The sequence below is a fragment of the Zonotrichia albicollis genome, chromosome 1 (genome assembly GCF_047830755.1).
Source record: "Zonotrichia albicollis isolate bZonAlb1 chromosome 1, bZonAlb1.hap1, whole genome shotgun sequence".
Classification (NCBI taxonomy): Eukaryota; Metazoa; Chordata; class Aves; order Passeriformes; family Passerellidae; genus Zonotrichia; species Zonotrichia albicollis.
The window spans coordinates 8,432,362-8,455,742 of record NC_133819.1 but is presented as its reverse complement, the minus strand read 5'-3'; the positions used below and the strand labels follow the sequence as shown (position 1 = coordinate 8,455,742).

General features: G+C 40.4%; 1 protein-coding gene across 1 annotated transcript in view; it reads right to left on the bottom strand.

Annotated features, from left to right (window-relative positions):
• Window positions 1-2,994: 2,994 nt before the first annotated feature.
• LOC106629528 (uncharacterized) overlaps window positions 2,995-23,381 on the bottom strand; it is a 109,758-nt gene continuing 89,371 nt past the window's right edge. Inside the window, exons 2-3 of the mRNA XM_074535689.1 lie at window positions 21,774-22,171; window positions 2,995-4,004 (exon numbers count right to left, since the gene is read on the bottom strand). The gene's annotated coding sequence lies outside the window, so the exon portion shown is untranslated. The remainder of the gene's footprint in view (window positions 4,005-21,773; window positions 22,172-23,381) is intronic.

The window sequence follows — 23,381 nt, the reverse complement described above, 5'->3', positions numbered from 1 at the left end:
CTTAGGTATAGTTTCCTGGCTTTCTGTTTGTTACAGTCTTACAAACATTTATCAGACGTTTGCGTTATAGGCCACTGTTTCAGCGGAAGCCTTGTCAGGTTGTTGAAATATGGATGTGATTCTGGACCTTTCATGTGTTCATGGAACATCTGAAGCCACATACAGTATATTACATGTCATTAGCACTGCTGCATCTGTCACTCTCAGAGGGGAATTGGCTACTGGCAGGGTGCTCTCCAAAGTCACAAACAAGCATTTCCACCAAGGTCATGAAGCTTGTAGCTTTTACACACAACAGTGTATTTAGGGGAAAAAAATTATCTGCAAAGGATGACTATATCCTATAAAATTAACTGTGAAAGGCAGATTTTCAGTAGGTGTGAGGACAGTGCATAGCTCAGACAGTTTTACAAAGTACACAGAGAGCAGTTTGTTAGGATGCTGCTTCAATACCCTCTGGGCCACTCAAAAATTGTGCCTTACACTACATTACAAAACTCTCACTTGTTGAATTTTAAATGACCTAGACATTAAGGAAGATTAATTGCCTTCTAGTCCTTTTCTTTTCATTTTGTTCCAACCTCTCAACTATTTCTTCTAATTCTGCTCTAGCTATAATCATCCTTCAAATACATATCTGTCAGGCACAGCACTGTCCATCATTTGTCACACTGAAATACAGACTCACACACTCACACTGCACACTCCTGTGTGTCTGGCTGTAGCTCTTTCATCTGCAGCTCAGCAAAGAATTGAGCCTGCTTGCATTCTGTTCAACAAAGCACTTAAACATAAAAGTAAGGATCAGGCTGATCCTGAAGCACATTGCAATTAGAAATGCATTGTTTAGTTAAAGGTTGAGATGAATGGTACTTTTGGATATCTTATGCACTATAGGAAGAAATCTCCTTCCACTAACTTTCTGGGATGAAAAAAAATCTATTCCAGTGGGTACTTCTACCAGCAGAAAATCCATCTGGCCTTACTCTAATAGGATGCTAAAAACATCAACAGTGAGAAACACCCAGAGCAGAAATACTTGCTAAAGATGTGATCAGCAGCCAGCGTGCCCCTCAGGGACTCACTGTTTACTCCTCTGGTGGGTTTTTCCAAAAGAAGAAAATCTTGATAAAAATACACCCACCCTATAGAAAAAAAAAAAAAAAAAAAAGAAATGAAAACAAAATTTTTAAAAGCAGTTTGGCATAGAAGAAAAAAGAAAAGAGAGATCTCAGGGAGAAACAATTTTTAACCAGTCTACTGCTTCCCCCAGCACCAGCCATTCATGGAACAAAAGGCCTCTGAGAAGCTGTGGCCTAAGAGAGCTCATAGAGGAGGTACAGGAGATAATTTGTTTAAAAGAAAGAGCTGCAAAGCAAAGGTCACTTCAAAGACTGCCCAGAAATGTGGAATGCTGGCCTGCTCCTCCCTTTCACACTGCAGTGTTGCCATGATAGCATGCTCTATCCTACTTGTGAAATTGTTTCTAACCACAGAATATCTTGGTACATTTTTCCCTGTTCTCCTCATGGTTTTCAGGATCAAACTCTACTCAAGGCTCCACAACTGAAAAATGATATATTTAGAGGCAAAATGAACTGTCTTCGTTTGTTTGTTTGTTTTTGACAGCTGTATTTATATTTCTTCACAGATTGCTCAGCTGGGGTTTAAAGCTTTTCTTTAATTGTGCTTATTATTCTGGAAGTGACCCAGTACATCCTGCAGTGGTTGAAACTGTATGACAAAATTAAAGTGAAAAAAGAGCTTTGCTGTCCTGTCCAGCCAATTATGAAGCAAGCAAAGACACTGTGAAGAAAAAAAACCTTTTTAAAAAATTAAGAAACTAAAGCCAAAATGCCCTTCATGATTCTGAGGTATTTTGGTTCATTGTCATCAGTTTGGACACCTCTTCAAAGCTTTTCTTTTTGTTGTTATTGTTTCTAGGCCACTCTTAGTATTTTAATTCACATTTGTCATAGTAGAACCCATCTCAAGATGGGTCTCCATTTGCTCCTGCAACTGAGATGAATGAAATTGCTTTGCATGAAAACAAGGCATTCCCAAGGATGTCTTTAATTGTTTCTTTTTCTGACCATTATTTTCCAAGAATTCATGTTGACAAATGTATGGCAGCAATTGGAAACTCATAATTTTAAGTAAAAATTACACTGAAAGAGGATTGAATTGTAGTAGTGTGTGCAAAGCCATTCTGGTTTTTAAAATCCTGTTTCTGGTGAAATGAAGAAGTCTGAAGAAGATGCTACAGATACTTCTCTGAGACTTCAGCAAGACTAGTCCTCATTGGCCATGGTCTGCAACATTGGCCTTTGGTAGTATCATAAAAATACAAAGGAAAAGAATAAGAATTCTTTGTCAGTCTGTTGCTTACCAAGTCTGCAGACTTATTTTACTCCAGGTATATGTATCTTGACATTTTCAAAATGAAATCAGCACCTAATCCATCCATGAGTAATCTAACTTGTAGGAAACAGACAACAAAAAGAATGCTTTTAGATAAATCCTAATTAATTGTACATGCAAATGTCTTGGATGGATGTGGTCATGCAATTCAATTACATGACTAATTACACTGGAATTATAATGCCATATTTAAATAGATAAACATATATAAAAGTGCCTGCCCAGGAGTTTGCATGCTGGAGACTGGGAATAGAATCATTTATTGGCTCTTTAGTGCCACCTGTTGAAAACTGAGAACTCAAGCAAATGAATTTGTGCGCCAATTAGTCAACCATTTAGAAGAATGTCCACTTGCTTGGCAGGTGTGAAAGTCAAAAACTTCAGAAATTTAGCAACTGGGGTGGAAGTATTTGAAACACGGTTGTCACCCTAGGGAGGACGGTGTAACACCCCATTGGGGACACTGGGGAGCAGGAGCCAAGCTCTTGGGACATGTGGCACGTTCACGATGTCACACCCATTCAAGAACAGGGCTGGTTTCCCTTCTCCCCAGTGAGCCATGGCAGCACATACCTCAAAACAGGCATCCTGGCTGCAGAACCCTCTTCTTCCATGAGTGGTTCCATGGTAGAGCTTCTCTGCTGACTAGGAGCAAGATTGCTGCTGCCTTGGCCATGCAGGGCTGTGCTGGGAGCAGAGGGAGTGTTCGGATGCGGCGTGAGGCGCCATGCAAGGAGAGCAGAGTTCCCGCTGTGTCTGTGGGGAGTGAGCACCAGTGAGGAGAGCAGAGTTCCCGCTGTGTCTGTGGGGAGTGAGCACCAGTGAGGAGAGCAGAGTTCCCGCTGTGTCTGTGGGCAGCGAGCACCAGTGAGGAGAGCAGAGCTCCCGCTGTGTCTGTGGGGAGTGAGCACCAGTGAGGAGAGCAGAGTTCCCACTGTGTCTGTGGGCAGCGAGCACCAGTGAAGTCAACTTCAGCTGTGACAGCTCAGTGGCCAAGCTGCTGACATCACCTCTGAGGTCAAGAGAGCAGATCAGAGTAAAAAAGGTCTCCCAGAAGTTCAGTTTTCATAAAAATTATTTCTTGCCTGCTTTACTCTTTTACTTTAAAAAGAGCATCCATTTTAGGCTATATTTTTTGCCTTTGGATTTAATTGATGATCAAGTTCTATCAAAAACTTAAATGTGGCCAGATCTCAGGCCTGTTCTTCAGGCTGAGATCTTAATCTAATGTCACATGGTTTGCCAAAGATGAAATAATGTAAAAATTCTTATTAAAGAAGTAAAATCTATTTCCTGTGCAAAACCAGTCATTTCACCCTTTTACCGACAACTTGAGAGGATACTCTGACAATTTAAAAACAAGTAGGCAAGGTAAAGGTAAATCATGGGGCTGCTTCACAAGCACCCCATGTGGCACCATGGTTTAGGCAAGTGGCACTTCAGGTGAGAAAGGAACACCATGGGTGGAGGAGGACAAACCATGATGGAGATTTTAGCAATTATTGAGGCAACCAGGATGGTGCAGGGAAGCTGGGGCAGTTTGTTCTGTGCTCCTCAGTCTCTCTCCAGCTCTGCAGGAACTTCTGTCATGAAAAGATAGTGAGAGTTTTTAGGATAATGTTTTCATTTCACTGTGGACTTCAAGCAGTTTTAAGGTGATAAAGCAAAATCACCATTTCAGCCCATTTGCCTCCAACTCTGCTGTGCCTTAAAACATAATGTTTCATGCACACCATTGAAGGAACAGAACCTGCTACCAGAGCTGGGCACGGAAAAGTGATCCCCTATTTTCAGAGAGAATATTTTTCAAAATCTGGTGCAATATGGAAAAAAAAAGCCTCCACAGATATTAAAAGCCATCAAGGAGAACCTGGCAGGCACTGGCCCCACAGCTGCACACCCACCTGCCTGTGGTAGAACCTGCATTCTTTCCCCCAGGACACCCATGGGGTGAGCTGACATGACTGGGCAGCTGAAGGACAACACTTAAATTCTGCCAGTGACAGGTCAAAACGGGACCTTCTCCATGGGCTGTCTTCATTTCTCCACCTTATCACATTCCCACTTATGTTTGCTGCATTTCTTTGAGCCAGTCTGCCCCAGAGCTTCAAGCTCAACACATGATTAAATCAAAGTACTGCTGTTGTCTGCAGCATTTCTGACTTTTCTGGCTGACTTTCATTACCACTGACAGATTCAGCTGCCCAGATGTTTGTCCAGGTGTCACTTTCAAAAAATTGCCAAAATAAGGGGTGTGTCCCCCCATTTGGCTGGGCTTTCTAACATTTCTATGTAGGTATTTGAAAGGATAATAAAATTCAGAAATCATCCCACCCAAATGAAAGCAAACCTTTGTCTGAAACATCAACTTTAAGATGATGAGCAACCTTAAGCACAATATTTTTGGCACAAAATACTTCCTGTTTCAATTTTAATCCTTATTAAACATTACTCCATTCCAGTAAAACACCTGTTTTAGCCCTACAGAAGCTGAATCTCCAGAATTATATTCAATACCTATTATTCTTCCAAGTGGGAAAGAATTTCATAGAGAAAAGTAGAATAGCTATTATGACAGTAATACTTTATCATGGAGTAGCTTTTGGTGCAAAAAGGTAAGTCAGTGGCTTTGACAGATAATTATGGACTCCTATTACACAGCAGAATATCATTAAAAGTTACAATATGTAAAATGTCTTTCACATTTCAAAAAATGTTATCTATGTTTTTCTCAGTTAAATGAATTACCAATTTAATGAGACAAAGTCCTTTCAAATGTGAAATATTCACTCCTTGATTTTCTGGCAACACTTATTTTTAAAATATTGTATATATTGTTTTCATGCATATTTGGTGCATGAGGAGAAGTGTTTGGAAATGATTCCACACAATCTTGTTGACCTTTGTGATGCAAAATGAGAAAAGATTTCACAGTTAAGTGGTAAACAATCCTAATATCCTACTTCTGTATGGCTTGAAAATACTCATGATTTCAGGACAAAGCACAAATATACAAGGCACATAAGAGGTGCTTGGTTATTACTTGTAGTGCATTTAAATTCTGCCATCAGCCTTTACTCATCCAAGCATGTTGAAGTGAGCAGCTTCAGCCACTTAAAAAAGGCTTGATTTGCAGAAATTGATGGACCACCTCCTTCAATCTACTACTCCTTTTTATAGAATTCTACTTTTAAGGAGTTTCAAGTTGGATACCCAAAATCAATACTTACTTCTGAAATTGGAGGTCTTCCGCTTAGCTTCAAAGAGTAAAACAACAGGGATCAGCTGGCTGTTTTGTGCTGTCTCAGTTTCTGGGCTCCCAGAGAAGAAAATCTCATGTTGCTTTTGTAGCCTCATAAAATGCAGATATTTGTCTGCGCTAAAACTAATCTCCTTAAGTGATATGTCCTATCTATTTACTCCCTGCAAATTTCTCTTGAAGAAACATAAAATAACCTATTTCACATCTGCATCCCTATCTTTAGGGAGCTATCATCTTTTACTGCATTCAGGAGGATTTACCAACACACCCAGAATACAGAGAGTTATGTCAAAAAAGATGAGACAACATCTCCTCAGTATTGCCTTTGGCATTTTCATTCATGTTAGCTTGGGGTTTGTCAGCTGGTGAAGAGTTGGGAACAGAAGAATGACTACAGCAAGGGGGTGAAGCAAAGTCTCCTGCCTAAAATTCAGGAGCTCTGCCAGACTCAGACATAACTTGTTCCCTCAAAGAACTAAATCAGAAGAACGATCACTTTTCTTTCTTTTCTCCAAACACAGCAGGTATTAAAAGGGCTCACTCTGAGCTTGTCACTGCTGCAGCAGCCCAGTAGGAGTGGATGTCAGCTCTAGCAAATGCAAGGCTTTGAGGGAGAGACTAAGAGCTGTAGGGCAATAGGTGAAGAGAACTTTTTAGCACCAATCCTTCACCATTTACTGTTTTCCTACATTTCTACTTTTCCATTCCTTAAGGACATATCCACAGAGTAGCAACTTGAAAGGTCACTTTGCCATCTGAAAAGGGTTTTTTATTGCATCATGGGGATGCTGTGATCCCTGCCTGGAATTCAACATGCTCCAGGACTGCAATCTATTCCACTTCACAACAGTGGGATTTCATTGCTTCCAGTCAAAGAAAAAGTCATTATTGAATTGCATCTTCATATTCCATGCTCTAAAGGTACATCACCTGTTAATGGAGTGAAAAGCCTGGGAAAAAGATGGAGCTACTGAATAACAGGAGTTCAGAGTAAGCAGGTGAATTTATTCATATTCTATTTTGCAGGTAGTACATTTACCCAGTGCTAACTTGGACCACATCTACAAATGATGGTGATAAAAAAAACACTCCTATATTTCAGTTGATACACATCAGAGAACTCCACTACCAAACCAAAAACCACACTCAAACACGTTCCTGGGAGAAAAGTAGGCTAAAGATATTGTCTCCAGACAGGGCCTGTTCATGTGGCTGGTGAAGATTCTTATCTTAGATTCGAAACTAGTAAGAATAACCTTTCCAGCTGCCAAAAGAGTATTAGTGTTCTTAAAAATATATCAGCTATTGCTTACACACAGCTGTTATTTTCAAAGAAGTTATTGATCTGAGGAAGATAAATTTTTCAGTTTTTTTTTTCCTTGTGAAACAAGTAACTTTATTAGAACAACGAAGCATAATGGCCAAGGAATAGCTTTATGTCCGAGTCATAACTATAATTGCAGTTGGAATTGCAAGGAACGTTCACCTGCATCTGTGTTTTCAAAATTATTCTTTTTTGAATGTAGAGTATAATGGAACTATGCCAAATGAAGACTGTAAGTCTCTTATTTACCATTGAGATCCACTTTCCCACCACAGAATTTTCTTCCTAATTAGCTCTTCTCTCAAATTCACTTCTACCAAAACCTCTTCATTGTATATGGTAGAAACTGGCTGAAATCTTTGTGCTCTGTCTCCCGTCCTGTGATAAGCTGCCAGGATAGCCCAGATAGAGAAAAACAGATTTCAAGTATGGGGTATGGCTTTACCTTCTTCTGAAGCAGGCAATCCACTGACCTGTGTGAACAACAGCAAATTACTGGGATTTCAACAACAACTTCCTTCAAGTATTTGTTCTAGATCACATTACTGACCCTACATTAATTAAAATAAGCAGCTGTTTGTGTTAGTACATATGTTTTAGGATTCACATACAAAGGAGCTTCCTTTCCAAACATGAGGGACTGGATTCCTGATGACAGCCCAGGTGAGGAGCACTGCAGGGATGATGACCTGAGATGGGCAGCAGCAACAACACAAACCTGATCCTGTGTTCACAGGGCTTTTACAGCATCAGGGCTCTTTTGTCTGTTAGCAGGGTTAGGTGCAACCATGATCCTGTGGTTATCTACCATGAACCAGTGATGATTTAGAACATCTTTCTCCTCCCCTGCCTGTTCTCTGCTTACATCTTTTCCTTACTCCATTTATTTGCAAGGTGACTGGCTGAGATCTTCCACTGTGGGGGTTCATTCCAGGCTCAGGGATGATACAGCTTTCCCTCTCAGGGTGTTGCTTGGGTAGGGCCTTTGACAGACATTCTGCAGCTAGAGAGCAAGAAAAGGTCTGTAACAGTGATCCACTGAGGCCACAAAAAATAATCAGAGGCCCAGAGGAAAACATAGATCCTCAGAGAAGCAAGCCTTTACAGATTTTGATTTCACTGTGCATGTTTACTTGGCTGCTCACAGACTTGTAGGATGAAGAGCCTGGCTTGCTTTGGTCAAAATTCAGTTTGGAAGTGTCCACCATGAGACATTCCCTCCCAAAGGAATTAGATCCTCAAAAGAGAGTTGATTTTATACAGAACCACTGGACCATTATCACAGACCATACACATGAAGGCCCTCTTAGCAAAAAGTAACTTTCTCATTATTCCTTCTGGACTTTATTTTAGGCTCATCAATAGGACATTAAAACTTCAGGGGAGCAGGACAGCAGCTCATCCCTGCAACAGTAGCCAATTTGCCCAAAAAGCATGAACATATTCACCTCAAAAGAGTTAATGGCATGACTTGCTGCAGCTTTTCCATAGAAAACTAACCTTGCAAACTTGAGATGTTGTTTTATCTGCAGGGTGGGTGGAGCAGAGAGCACAGCTGAAACGTGAACTCTGACAAAGGCAGACACAAAAGCCTTCACAGCCGCTCTCTGTTTGGTGCAAGGTTTTGGTTCATTAGCCTTGAAATGTTTCATTAACAGAATGCTTCTGGAATGCCATAAACAAACTGTGAGGGCCCTAGCATGCAGCAGCACTCTGTCAAAAATGAGCGTGGTTTATTCCCTTCTGTGAAATATTTAGAGAGAGAACGACAAAGTTCAGCAATGGCCATATCTGTGTGATCTAAACAAAAAAGTAACAACATAATAACAAGCACCTAAAAATACCTTTGTTCACTCATATTTCTTACAGTGTTACAGTTTTATTTCTGACTGAGAAGCAGAGTTGTCTCTACCTTTTGTGTCCTTTTTCCAAATGTTTTAAAAGAAGAAAAAATGGCTACATACATACTGGTTCATTTAAGTGATTCTTGAAATTATTTAAGGCTAAAACTTCTTTCTTCATTTGTCCTGAATTAGTTCTTGCCCATTCCTGGTCTTGTATGTAAAGCTCAAATATCGCAATTTTTGTTCTGGGAAAGCTTTCACTGAAGGCAGACATTTCTTTTTTGTGGTACATAAACACAACCTCCAGCAAACCAGCAAAGGCAGGTGGAGTTTTGCCAGAAAAAAACCCCCAACTTTATAAAGACACTTCTTTTTGGTTTTTTTTTTGATCAAATAAACACAAAAAAATACTAACAAACTAACAAACCAATAAACAAAACCCCCTGACCTGAATCATAGCTCAGATTTTAAATTCAGCTTTCTTTAAGATTAGGGAAAATTTTGCTCCTTATTCCAGGCTTTATGGTACTTGCTAACATATTTTGACAACAAACTGTCATGCTTCAGAGCAATGAAGAAGCCAAAAATGCTCTAATACAATGAAACCCAGTGTTCTCCTTGAAGTTCTTGAGCCCATGAAAATAGGCAATTTTTCTGAGTCTCTTTAGTTGCATACAGCAATTAAGTTAATAAAAAGTAACCATGCAAACAAGATCTGAAAGAAATTTAATAATATTTTGGAAGTGTGTCCCTCTGTGTTGAGAATGTTTTTTTAATGGTTTGAGTGAAATGACAGATCCTAAACAGATAATCCTGTGTATTAGCCTTAAGATATGTTGGAGCAGAGGGCATAAATCCAAGGAATTCCCAAATTACCTTGGGTGACTCAGCTGGGACTAGATCCTTTGCAGAATTTAATTCCTTTTTCTATGCAAAAGCTTGAAAGAGCACCAGCAGTGCTGGGACAGCTAAGGAAGCTTTAACACGAGTTGAGCAGCTGCTGAATTCAAATGTATTTTTCACAGACAAAAATCTCCCTGCCCAGGTTCAGCATTGTGGCTTCTTGGTGCCTCCACAAGTCCCCACTGGTGCCCCTTTCAGTGAGGAAAACAGCAGCAATTCCCTTCCAGCATGTGGGAGCATTTCTCGGTGCAGGGATATCTGTGATTCAGATGTACCTTCTCCCACCTGGAAAAGGCTCCAGTGCTGAGGGTCACTGCAAGTACCATGAGAAACAGGAATAACCCTGTGAATCTTCAATTCAATTCAATTTCCAATGATGTCAGCAATAATTTTGGGTCGAGAACAGAGTCTTTTCCTATGAACATTCTTTTTTTTTCAGGAATTAAACTCTATTTTACCTAATCATACCGTTTTTTGCTAGGGGTAACTTCTGTTTCAGAAAACTTCAGAAGAAACAGGAATGGGATAGGGGAGGGGGAAAGACTAGGGGATTTTTTAAGTTTTTGCTAAAAGTAAGTCACCTCATAGCACTTTATTTGCATATCTAGCATTTAAAGGGTTACACATGTAATTATTTAACGTAACTCCAAATAAGCTGTTTGATTTCCTTTCATCATGAGCCAAACATTAGGCTTCGAAAGGAATTCCTTTAAACTCCAATAATATAAAGGCACGTGGCAATGTGAAAGTTACAACTCTAGCTTAAATGAGTCAGACATAAAAGTATTTATGACTGATATTCTCTGAATATACCAGCTTCAGACACTTTAAAGTCTAGTTCTGCTCTACAAGGATAGGTACAGGAATATCAGCCATCGCACATCTGCAGAACTCTTACTTTCAAGCAGAGTCCAGTCCCTAAACATTCTTTTTTTTTCTGCTTTAAGAAGAAAACTCCAACATTACAAGCCACACCAGGCCGTCAGCACCTGAAGCAAGTAAAAGCAATTCCTTTATGAACTTCCCACCAGTTATTTGTTTAGTGAGGCTCATGGAGAAAAAGAATTAAAAAAAGCTAGTGAAAAAACAGTGAAAGGAATTGCACATGAAAGAGAGAAAGAAATGAAGTGAATGTTGTTTTTTCTGGATGAAATAACAGATTTGATCTTAGGCTTTTTTACAAACTCCAGCACAGGTGATCATCATTTGTTCTGTCAAAAGCATTTTCAATGACACAACCAGAACAATGTGGCTGTGATTACAAGGATCAGCGTGGATTGAAAGATACTCAGGGCATTTACCAAAGGGATATTTATAGCGGCGCTAAAGACATTCACTTTTTTAAACAAGCTCACAAATTTGAGGAACAGAAGGTTTGAAATCAGGGTTACTCCATTTGATTTTCCCTTTGCCATGCTAGCTGTGTCCTCTTGCAAATGAAGGCTGAAAACACACCAGTTGAAATGTTATAGTCATAAAGTCAAATCCAAATGCTGAAGAGGAAAATTGAGATAGTTTTCATTGTGAACTTTGATGTGAAGCATCACAGCTTTTGGAGGACAGCCATACCTTTGATCTTGCAGAAATTGTGAGGAATCAACCACCTTGAATCCAAATCGTTCAGCAGGTGATTTATAATGTTATAATAGGACTGAAAGGACTTTTCGAAAAGTCATGTAACCAGCAAAGGAAAAAAAGAAATGACAAAGATTTAACAGAAATTCACGCAATTCTGGTAGCAGGCAATGTAAAGTTCACAGTATACTCTTTATTTTCTGGCACAAACTCTGAGACATCCAAGTTTCAATATTAGCCTGGCTGACTTGTAACAGCACTGAAATGGATAAATGCAGGCATTTGGGTGCCTCAGCCCTGCAGACAGCCACGGGGCTCGGATCCTGCAGTGAGAGCAACAGGCAGAGCCTAAGGGAAGGAGCCTCTCCTGATGGCAGCCTGGCTCCCCAAAGCCTGTCTTCACCAGGAGGGAGTGGAGAACAGCTGCAAGGCAAATGCTGCCAACTTTAATTCTCTCCATTAGTGGATCATTATCAAACGAGAGGGTTAATGAGAACGGGGATTGCGTTTACTGTAAAGGGCTGCCCTGAGCACACCCAGGCTCCCTTCCCTGGAGGGTCACCAAGACTTTACGGGCAGCAGCGCTCAGGAGCTGCTGCAAAACCTGGTGGCATGGCCACTGTCACTTGTGGGGAGTTCCCTCCTGGCTCTGAGACACCCCTGAGCAGCCTGTGGGAGGGCAGAGAGCAGGGTCTGGGCTGTGACATCTCCCACTGGCAGTGCCTGGTGCTCTGTGTCCCCACAGCTGCCTGTGGCTCCACAGAGGGGCTGCTTCCATGCACCCTCAAACAACAAATCTTTCAAACTCTCTTCATTTCCAGCTTGTCAGGGCCTTCCCATACAGCTGTATTTTGTTAAATCAGTTGTTCCTGAACCACATTATTTTCCCTGAGAAGGCCATAGTAGGGGTGTTCACAATCCCAGAAAATACCAAACAAGGTTGATTTCATAAGCTCTCTCTCCCCTTTAGGATTCTAAATCTTTGGGCTTTCAGCGATTCCTCCTATATGAAGGGAGACAAAACTTTACATTTGAGATATCTTGTTTTAATAATGCTCAATGAAATTAATTACTCAACAGCATATCTACATTGATGTAAGAACAGAACTTGGTGAAAACCTGTGTTTGAGTTGTGTGGTCAAAATAGACACATAAAATCATAGACCATTACATTAATCTAGAAGAGAGAAAGGACTATTTTATTATACTTTTCATGAACAATTTTTAAAAATTCTTATTTAAGAGCATATGCAATACCCATAATGAATTTTTATTTAATGCAGAGCTGACCTGTGCTCATCAATTTTTTTTTGCAGTCAGAATAATTCACTTTGTTCAACTGAAATCCATCAATACTTTCAGACAACCCCAAACTTTTTTTTTTTGTGGATACAAGACAAAAATTACCTACCTCTATTTAGAACATCAGCTCCTTAAAAGCATATGTATCATGAATTGTATCATGTCTTCATAGTTTTAACTTGAACTTGAACATCACATCTTGAATTTCTTCCTGACTATTTTTTTCTTGTACTTTGAAATTTTTTTGTTGCTTGAGAACTAGCTAGTTTCAGTTTCAAAGTTTTGTGATGGTCTGTTTGGATAAAATTACTTCCTGTAGCCTACAGCAAACAGTTTTTTATGTCACAGCTTTTTTCCTTTCTATTTTTGTAGATTTGTAGGATACAGGTAAAACGTAGCAACACAAAATTTCCCTGTGCTTTGAGATTCTCCTGCCATAAATCTTCCTGCTGAAATACATGCTAGGCATGTCTTAAGAGAAATCATATACAAGAACATGACTTGATCAGCATCCCAGTGAGATACAGGATATTTTTCAGCTAAGGAGTTAATGGATGATGATACTATATTTGGCCAGTAAAAATAATGACACACTTTCCCCTGGTCTACAAGAACTACTCCCACATTGATTTTAACTTAATATCTCCCTCATTAGGAACCTGCACAGAAGTTTGGCAGAAATACCCAAGACACTTATTGGATCATTCGCTGGTAATAATAGATATTGCTTTTATTTTATTTTTTTTTTTTCCCTCAGAATGTACAGGCTAACCATAAAAAGGATAGCCCTGAAACAAAAGCTTTTTACAAAATACAGATTTTTATCAACTCCATCACTGTTGAGGTTTAATATTTTATGGAGCTAAATAAAACTCGGACTTCTCCACTTTCACGTTGTGGGATGCAGTAAAAGCTTGAGAGGTGGATTCGCCCTGCTGCAGAACATCCATTACTCACCAAATGCCCTTCACTGCACAGTGGACTCTGCCTCTGATAGGATCAGACTCCCAAAGCCCAGGTAACCTGATATACAATTTCAAAATGGAAAAGCCCATGCCAATAGCTGGGGAGTGGCTCTTCTGCAGACCTGCAGTGGCTGAAGAATCTCACCAGCAAAAGTGCCATAAAAAGCACTCCTTTTTTGTTTCCTTAAATTGAGCCAAGTATTCAAATAAAATTCTACTTAACAAAGCATCTGCTTTAATTCCACTGTAGTCTACAGGGTGTATGTGTTTATCTTGAGCCTTGGACATGACAAGCACCAACACCCAGGTGCTGTGAGCCCCTCTGAAGGGACAATGAAAGAGTCACCTGGCTCGTTCCCCATCTGGGAGATTGAAAGGACACTCAGCCAATTGCTCCTGCAGCTAAGAAAGCCACCAAACTATTTAACGGTGGCACAATTGAGAGTAATAACTTGACTAATAACTCATTGCCTGATTGTTATTTTTAAGTGCACTCGTGAAAATTAAAGCTCTGGGTCTGCGGCATGAAACCATTATCTATACAACAGCTCACAGAGAGGGTTATCTAATAACATGAGAAATCTATTAGACTCGGTGGAAGCAAGAACTAAAAGAAATAAATCATGCAATAATGGTAAATCAGATCTCTAATTATGGCCCCACACAGGAGGCCGAACGAGAATTATGTCCCTAGAACCACTACGTGGTATTTCTCGTCCTCTCTCTTGTTTTAGAAGCATTCAATCATATCCTCCTGCCTAAATTCCATCAATCTCATAGTAATTTCTGAACAGACCTGTTATGCTTGTGAAGAAGATGACTAGCAATCACCAGCACAGGTCTTTTTCTAAACTCTTCATAGACCAGGATCCTCAAAATTTTTCTCTGCTATTGGTGCTGGAAATGCCAGCACCAAAAATTTGTGGCGTCAGAAGAGCTTCAAATCCTGTGCAATTCCTTTATAACCAGCTAATTCTGCCTGTGCTGGGAACAAGCAGTGCTAGTGTCTGTCTAAACACAATCTGCTTGTGTCTGCAGGTCTCTTCTTTGCTGCCCTGGAATCTGAGCAGTGCTCTGTCCTGGGACCCAAAAGACAGCAGTGAGTGGGAGCAGGTCCATGAGGAGCTTCAGCACCTCTCATCTCCTCTCAGTTCAGGAGCAATGGAGGAAACTCAGTTCAAAGCAATGGGGGACTCCAGAGAAGGGTATTTCATTTCTCCACTGCTCTGATGCGAGACCTCTGGCAAAGCCACTCCTTTCTCTGCTCCAGCTCCAAGGGCTTTGCCAGGTCAAGTGTAAAACTGTGTTTGGCCTGAGCAGGAAGGATTCAAATCCTGCTCAGCACTCCTCATGTGGGCATGGGGTGCAGCACTGCCCCTGAGCAGCCAAGCCCACCTCCCCTCCTTGCCACCCCATGCCCACAGGCAGCTGGGGAGGTGTGGGACCTCCTCCTCCCAGGGATCTGGAAGCTCCAAGGGCGCCCTGCTCCGTGGTGCCCTGTCCCTGCACACTGCCCAGGTGCCTGGCTGTACCTGCCTGCCATATCAAGCACTGCTAATGCAAACACTCCCACAGTACCTCTTAATTATTTTGCTGGAGATGAGGACAGGGTGTACTTGGGAATTGTCCTGGTTGGAAAAACTCCACGCCAACCGGATGCGCTCAAAAGTGGACCTGACTCAGTAGAAATGATGCATAGAAAATCATTGCAGCCATCTAGATAAAAGTAAATAAGCCACAGAGCGGCATAAATAACAGTGCTGAAAACATCATCAGACTTTTGATTTTAGCTCAAAATCCTATTGAGAATACAATTCATCAGGAAATCATGATGCCCTTTGCTTTATCTTAACCACTTCTGCATGCACAATTATTTTGTTGGGCACTCACTTTGGGCCAAATCCTGTTCTAATTTCTTTCCTTGGTAATCAGCATTTCTGGCTGACAGGAGGCTGCTCTGCAGCACTGTGGTTTTCCATTTGGAGGTCTTTTTCTGAGGTCTGTGCATTTGCAGAGCTGCTCTCAGGTGGCTTCTTCCCCCTGTGTGAAAGGAGAGCAGTGACACTGCAGGGACACTGCAGAGGGGAAGGGCCATTCCCCTTTGTCCTCATGTGGGAAGAAGAGTTAGCAAATGTTTTTTAAGCTGTGTCTGTATGGCTAAAGAAGTTGAAATTCATGTTAAATAAAGCAGGCCTGAGGCCAAATGACCTGGTTAAACACCTGCCACACTGTACTTGGTCCTGGGTTTCTTCAGGACCATATTGTGCTGCCAACATGGAAAATTAAGACAGAACCATCATTCTTTGTGTCTTTTTCTGTAGCTCCACGATTTTGAAATGCTGTGAGAGCTGTGTCACTGTCCCCCAGAGCAGTGTTTTCATAGCATGAGGCCTTTGGTAAGAATTGCTTTCAACTCCTAATGGCACATGAGTGTGCATTTAAGGGTCTACAAATCTTCCTGGGACAGTGCTGGAGTACTCTGTAAGGTGAAGGCAGTCAGAAAGTTTGCAGTCTCATTCTTCCTGCCTCCTGGGAACAGCCATGGGCCTGTGCCATTCCCTGGTGGGCACTGGGGCGTGGCCAGTGTGATGCCAGTGTGCAGTGAAACAGTTTGGACAAAGGGGATCCCCAGCATTGCTGCCTTTGCAAATACAGACATATCTGGAGAGGCAAAGCTGTCCCTGGGTACAACCTGAGGCCATTTTTTACCCACAGAAGAGATGAGCGGTCACACAACATCCCAAATAACACGTTCTGAGTGATGTTGACATCTCAGAAAGGGTTTGCACCCCTATTTCCAGGGAAACAGTTGTGCCTACAAGGAAATAACAGCAAAAAGGTAGCTTTGGAAAGATGAAGTTTATTTTTTCTGATGGGCACTTTAATAAAAAAATAATGCATGTAGAACTTTACACTGTTTGAAGCAAGGCAAATTTAGCTACATTTTTTCAGAGTATATCTGAAAATGGGAAAAAATACTCTTTAATGAAAACCTTTTCCATTTACACTGGAATGAAACAGAATAAACTCCACATTTCCACACTCACATATTACTGTAGACATAAAAATATTCCTGTGGGATCACACAGTCAGAAATCACCTACTCAAGGGGATATGAATGATGACTTCAATAGAAGATGGACATAAATTTTAATTAGTTGGTTATTTGATCTTGTGTTGTTAGTGATGGAGGATCTCAGAAGGGAATTAAGTATGCTTAAGACTGAAATTGCTTAGAACCAAAACACACTGCAAGGTAAGTTAGATACCACTAAATTAAAAGAAACTTTGCACCTATTAGATACAATAAAATAAAAATGGCAATTACAACCAAGCAATCAAAAATGCAATTGAGATCAAACCAGCTATGGGGATAACTAAATTTATCCTTGACTTAATCAGACCTGCTAAGTATTTTCAGCAGATCTGAGAAAAAGTATTAACATTCTTGGGAACATTTCCTCTTGGAAGATACAATTGAGGAATAGAGAAACTAGGTCCAGGGTTCTTTTGCTTCAATGTGTTTTTTCATTGAATTTCTCCTTCTATTTATGTATCCCAAGCAAAGCATCTCTTGCATCATTTATACACTTTGCTGGCTCTCTCCAGAATCCCAGTCTTTCACCTACTATGGAATATATCAGGAATACCTCTAAAGTTGTCACAGCTTAAAAAAAAAATTAAAATTAAAGAAAAATTGTTCGCTAATAGTTTTGCAATCAATAAAATTGTTCACATGCAGCTTAACACGAGGCTGGGCACGTAGGACTGCAGCCTGCTTGGGAAAGGGAAGCAGGGCAAGGAGAGATGCTCCAGCAGCGATGCCCCGAGCACTGGGACGCTGCTGGCGAGTGCCTGGCACAGTTTTGACCTCTGCCAAGTGTCTCATTTTTCCCTGACAAGCTCTGGGCACGGCTCAGGGTTGCTGCAGATGGAGGAGCACTGCCAATAAGCAGCAGGGGACGAGGTTTCTCTTCTGGGGGACGATGGAAATGAAGCCGCGTGGTTTTGAGCCAGGCTGGGCCGTGCCAGCTGCCCTCCGGGCCAAAGGGAGCTCCCGCGTGTTTACTACTGCAGGTCGAGCTTCTGCACACAAGTGTTCAGCTGCCTTAGCTGCATGTAATGAAATCAATCAGTCCTGACTAATGCTGGCACCCCCTTTCCCAATATTCTTTTTTTCAGTATTAGAAAATGGCCACATTTGATATTACAAAAACTTCAGCTTCCTGAAATTTCTGTGCCGTTGCACAGCTACACCTTGGATGTCTTTTTAGGGGCAAGTCCATATTAGATGGATGCTTAATGGTGGAAAATTGTTTATCTTTCTCATTAATTATTGACAAAAATTTGCTGAATCCTTGGGTGAAAATTTGTCCACTACTGAATCATCAGATAAAGCTCATGAATGTTCTGCAATGTCAAAGAAACAAACTAATGAGCCAGAACCAGAATGGACAAACACAGTCTCCTTAATTAAGGAATAGAGAGTTTTTGTAATCATTTTCATCCTTACATGTATTTTCCTATTTTCTTTCAGAAAAAAAAGGAAATATTTTTTCTAATCGTCTTGCCACTGACCTTGCATTTTTTGTCCTTTTACTCCATCTCACAGATGTCTGGCCACTCAACATGCAAGACCATCACAGTTTGTTGACATGCTTCTACTGTGATCCCGTATGACCTTCTTCTCTGGCAGGGTGTCTGTCTGAAACTGTTTGCACAATCTAATCCTCCTTTAAATATAATTTCTATTACAGAAACAAAAAGGGCCAGTCCTCTTTTCTAATAAATAACCACAAATCCAGATGCAAAAACATGAACAACATGAAAAAGATTCCTGTTAAATCTGAGTACCTAACACCTTTTCCTTTCATCAAATCTTCAACAGTATAGTATCAATTTACATCTTGATCCTACATGTCTAAAGCTTAAATACATGACAGTTCATACCTAAATTTACATTTTCCCCCCTGTTTTCATTATTAGAATTTGCTAATAATCTGACTGCTCCTCTGCCTGAGGAAGGGGGAAAGAACTGACCTCTCTTCACTAGGGGAGAAAGAAACCATTATTACATTGTGTTATATTATTGCTTATGTTTTTATTCTCTTCTTGTTCAAAGTAAAGCAAATTTCTAGCAAAACTTATAGCAAATTTTGGAGTTGTCCAGGCAGTTGCTTTAAAATACAGTAAAGAAGTAAGAAAATTTACTGCCCTATATGTATTCCTGTACATACAAGAATGCATGTACAACAGTAAAAATAATGTAGAAGAAATGCAGTAAAGGAGTAGGAAAACAAAATATGTTAAGTACAACTTCACAATTATAATTCGGTAAGCAAAATATGAGTCTCTGACAAATAACTAAACAACTCTTAACACAGAAAATGATGACTACATAGACCAAATAATAAAAAAGCAATGAATAAATCAGTAAATAAGCCCAACTTTATCTACAGCTCTTTAAAAGAGCAAACCACACCATAGGGACTGAAAAGAAAATTTTAACTAAACTTCTCATTAATGGATGTTTGAATTTTTAAATATCTTGAATTTCTTTACAGACTAAACCCTTGCAGAAGAACCTCCAATATGTACTAACACATGGATTGGAACCATATGGCCAAATAGTTACTTTACGTGTAACAGTTGTGGGAGTGAAGGGAGTTCTGACCAAAGAGCTGTTAACAACTTCAATCAAATTCACTGTGACAGCCCTAAGCTTGATTTTAAGAACAAAATACAGGCAAATGCGTGCACACAGCTGTATTTAAGCCTAACTTTGAGGAATCCAGCTTGGAGGATTTGTGCAGAGTAGTTAGGACATAGGTCATTAAGGTCTTATCTAAAAGATAATCTCCCTAAAAAATTATGGAAACCTATTGCTCCAGTCACCCAGCATTGGACAAGGTATTGAAGAACATGCTTCAGGAGTAATCCTCTACTGGCAGGGGAAGAGATTAAATGGGCCAATAGCTTTTTCCATCTTTAGTTGTTATGATTGCACTGTAATCCGACTAGTGCCACTTGCCTGAAGAGGAGAAGAAGACCTCAACCTTGGGGGTAGGGAAAGACACAATATTTCATTGTGTACAATATTTCAGAAGCTATTCTTCCCAGAGAGCTCCTCTCAGATTAGTGTTGTTGGGAAAGGTTTATCATTTGCATTCCCATTTCTGCAGTCAATCCAAGTAATATGATTGTGGCATTAAACTTATCCTACAAAAGGTATTTGTTTAAGACATTTCTTTTCCATTATTACCCACACAATGAATGTATGCACTAGGTTTCTAGAAGTCTGCACCAAAAACAACTTTTAAGCCCAGAATCACATTTCCTTCTCCATCGGCCTTAATTCCTCTATTGAAACTTTTTGCTGACTAGTTGAAAGGGGCTGTTCACTCACTTTGCAAAACCCAATATGCAATTTATTCCCACATTTCAAAGGAAGAATGGGAAGCTTTTAAATCTCTACAAAGGAACCGAGTAATACTGATCAAGCCCATCTGACAAGGGGACAGATGTAGGGTGATGAGTGAATTCTATAAGACGCTTTAAAATTTGGATCAGTAAGAAGACAAGTGTCTTCCAGGAGTAGCAATTTGATTCTCCACAGCACAGCTCACTTGGCTGAGTAGAAGTTCCTCTTTCAGCATTCAAGAAGCACCAGCTCCATCTCAACAAGGTGGACAAGTTCCAGAGCTAAAGCACACTGCAAAGGGAGGTCACCTGCACTGCAACTTATTAGAGCCTCTAAGTCCAAAAAATCCAGAGAAGCAAACTTATTTGAAATGCTTTCGTATCCCGGAAATGTTCCTGTGCTGCTCCCAGCTCTGAAACTGTTTATCAGCTTCATCTGTATGCTACTCATTTTGTCCCAAACTTTCTCAAGTTCTCTCCACTGCTGTGTCATGCACAGAATTTTTAACAATAATTTCTTAAAAATACCCTCTCACCTCCCCACCTCATCACATGCTACTTCCAGTCACAGAGCAGCAGCATCCTTTCAGCTTCCTGCAGAGCCATATTTTGATTCTTCTGTTTTAGCTGAAGGACCTGACTTGGCACTGTTTTAACAATGAATTTTATGCAAAATTTCCTATGAGATTCATCCCATTAAAAGTGGGCAGGCTGCCATGGCCTGCTGGGTCCCTGATCTGCTATCAAAGCTGGTGCATCCCTGAGCATTTCTGGTCTCTTTTTTGCCCTTCATTAAGGCTCTGATCAGAGTAGAAATAAGCCCACACAAGATACAATAAAGATTTTGGACCCCATAGGAAAAATGTGACATCCAGCTTTGTTAACATCTTAAATCCCAGTCATCACTACAGTTGCACCATAAATAACCATTCTTACAGGTGCAAAATGGGTGTAAAGTGGCAATCTGGGAGTCAGCAGTACTATACCTATGTAGGTCTGGTCATAGACTTTTTTAAACAGTTGCAAATGCTGGGGAGCTGAAGTACACAAGCAGCAAGATAAAAATGAGTTTGATAGTTATTTGTACCCAATACAGAAGCTCCCTGTAAGAGTATATAGGAAAGTAGCTAAAGAATTTTTCACCTTTTGGATAAAGACAATTACCACATTTTCACCAAGTACAGAATTTATCATCATTTTCCTTCAGGGAAAAAATAAAAAAAGTATCTTCAGACTTTTCTGCTCCAAAAAAACAACAGGGAAGATATGAAGCTATGTTGCCTTACCTTTGGGGAAATACAGGTAATTATTGCAACAAGATTTTTGAAGAGGGTTTCTGTGTATACTTTAGGACTTAGAACTTCTGTAGTCATTTTACTACATAATGCCTTTTTACTGTATTTGCCTTTTTTGAAGACTGAATCAATGATTTCAAAATCTCCCAGTTCTCCACTGGAAGCTGTGCAAATGACACAACCTCACCAACCTCCCTTTGCACAGAGATAAACAACCTCACAGTAAAAAACTGTCCCTTGCTGTCTTAATAAAGGCTCTCCTTTGTTTCACACCATTATTATTATTATTATTATTATTATTATTATTATTATTATTATTATTATTATTATTATTTCAGTTATTGTACTGCAAAAATTGTGGTGCAGGCCTGTAGTTTTGGAGGGTAATGTAAACTATTTTCTCCAGTGAACTGTTATCTGTGTCCAAGAAAGTGAGGAAGCATTCTACCATGTCAGACTTGCCTTGCATGAAGCTGCCTCCTCCTCCTTCAAGGAGTCCAGTGTGTTTTGAGGTATAGTTGTCCTGAAGTCTCTTTCCATTTTGTCCTATTCAGCAAGTTAACCCTAGAAACAGGAGAAATTTAGGGAGTTATTTCCATAAATGGAAAGGACTTCTGGAAAAGCAGCTATAAACATGAAGGGAAGAGGTAGTTCTTTCAGTTTGTTTTGTTTGCTTACCTTCCTCCAAGCATGCTAAGGGAAAAAAAAATAAAAGGCAGACAGAAAGATGCAGATGGAGATACAGAATGTACCCATTAAGTCTCTGCAAGGAATGCTTTATCAGCTTGCTCGTCGGCTGCCGAGTTGTGCATTTGAGGGCATTAGATTCCCAAGAGCGGGGATCTATAGAGGATTCCTACCTTTGGAAAAGAACAAAAACACAGAATAAAAGCCTTAATCTTATAACCCCCAATCTAGCCAACTAAATCCCCAATTAGCAATTCAAACAGATTAATATAGTCCTTCCCTCCATTAAGCGTACCCGACATCATGTGGTTGTGTTTTTTAAAGTAACATTTTTCTTGTGTGCAGCTCTTTTTCTCACCAAAGTTGACAATTCCTTTCAGACCATCCTACTTTTCCACAGACTGGGAATGGACTCTTTATCTTTTTGCCTTTCTTTTTCCCCTTTTATTTTTTTCCTTTTAAGTGCAGTCAGTCTTGTTGATGCACTCTGGCAGAATCTCTTAAATGAATGCCTGTTTTTTTATTGAACATGTCTCCAGATGTCTGTCCACCTTGCTGTTTCCATACTGCAGGCTGTTTGCAGTATTCCCTCTGAGAGCAATGTAGAGGGTGGAAATGGCACACTTCTCTGGCTTCTTTGAGAATTCACTCTTATTCCCATCCAACTCATGAGTGCTGTAACTTTAATGACTGTTTCTGCTCTTGACTGAGGAGAAACCAAGCACAGGGGCTGTCCCAGCGGGGAAGAAGCACTGCTAATGCCTCCCTGAGAAAGGCACTTAGGGTCTTTCCCAGATTTCAGAGAGTAAGCCATTGCCAAATGCCTTCAGACATATCAAGATCATGGTTCTAGAAAGGATGAATTACCTGTGACCACTAGAGGTGGCCAGCAGTCTGTTGACTGACCCTATAAACTATTTCCCCCATATTTGCAACCCCATTGGGCTAGGTGTAGCTGAGGACCATGCATGTCCCTGGTCCTCTCCATCCCTCACTCCTGCATATAAAATGATGGTGGAAACATTTTGACTCTTCTCTGCCCTGCAATTTCATCCGTCTCATGTAATTTCCACTTTTAAGCAAAGGTAAGGAAAAGCTGCCCTTTTCTTTCCTCATATTTTGTTAAGCAGACCATTTAAAAATCTCCTTTTCCATCAGCTGCAGTGGATTACCAAAAGGGAGGCTTTGAGAGGAAAGTGAGTCTTGCAACAGAGCATGTCTGTGGCCTCCCACAACCAACCAGCTGCTGATGCTTGGAATTGGGAACATTGAGGCTCATGCCCAAACTACTGGCTTTCTTTGCACACAATAACCTTCAGGAACGATAAGGCTGCACAGGCTTTCTGTTTTCTGCATATCTCAGAAAGGTTTAAAGCTTATGAA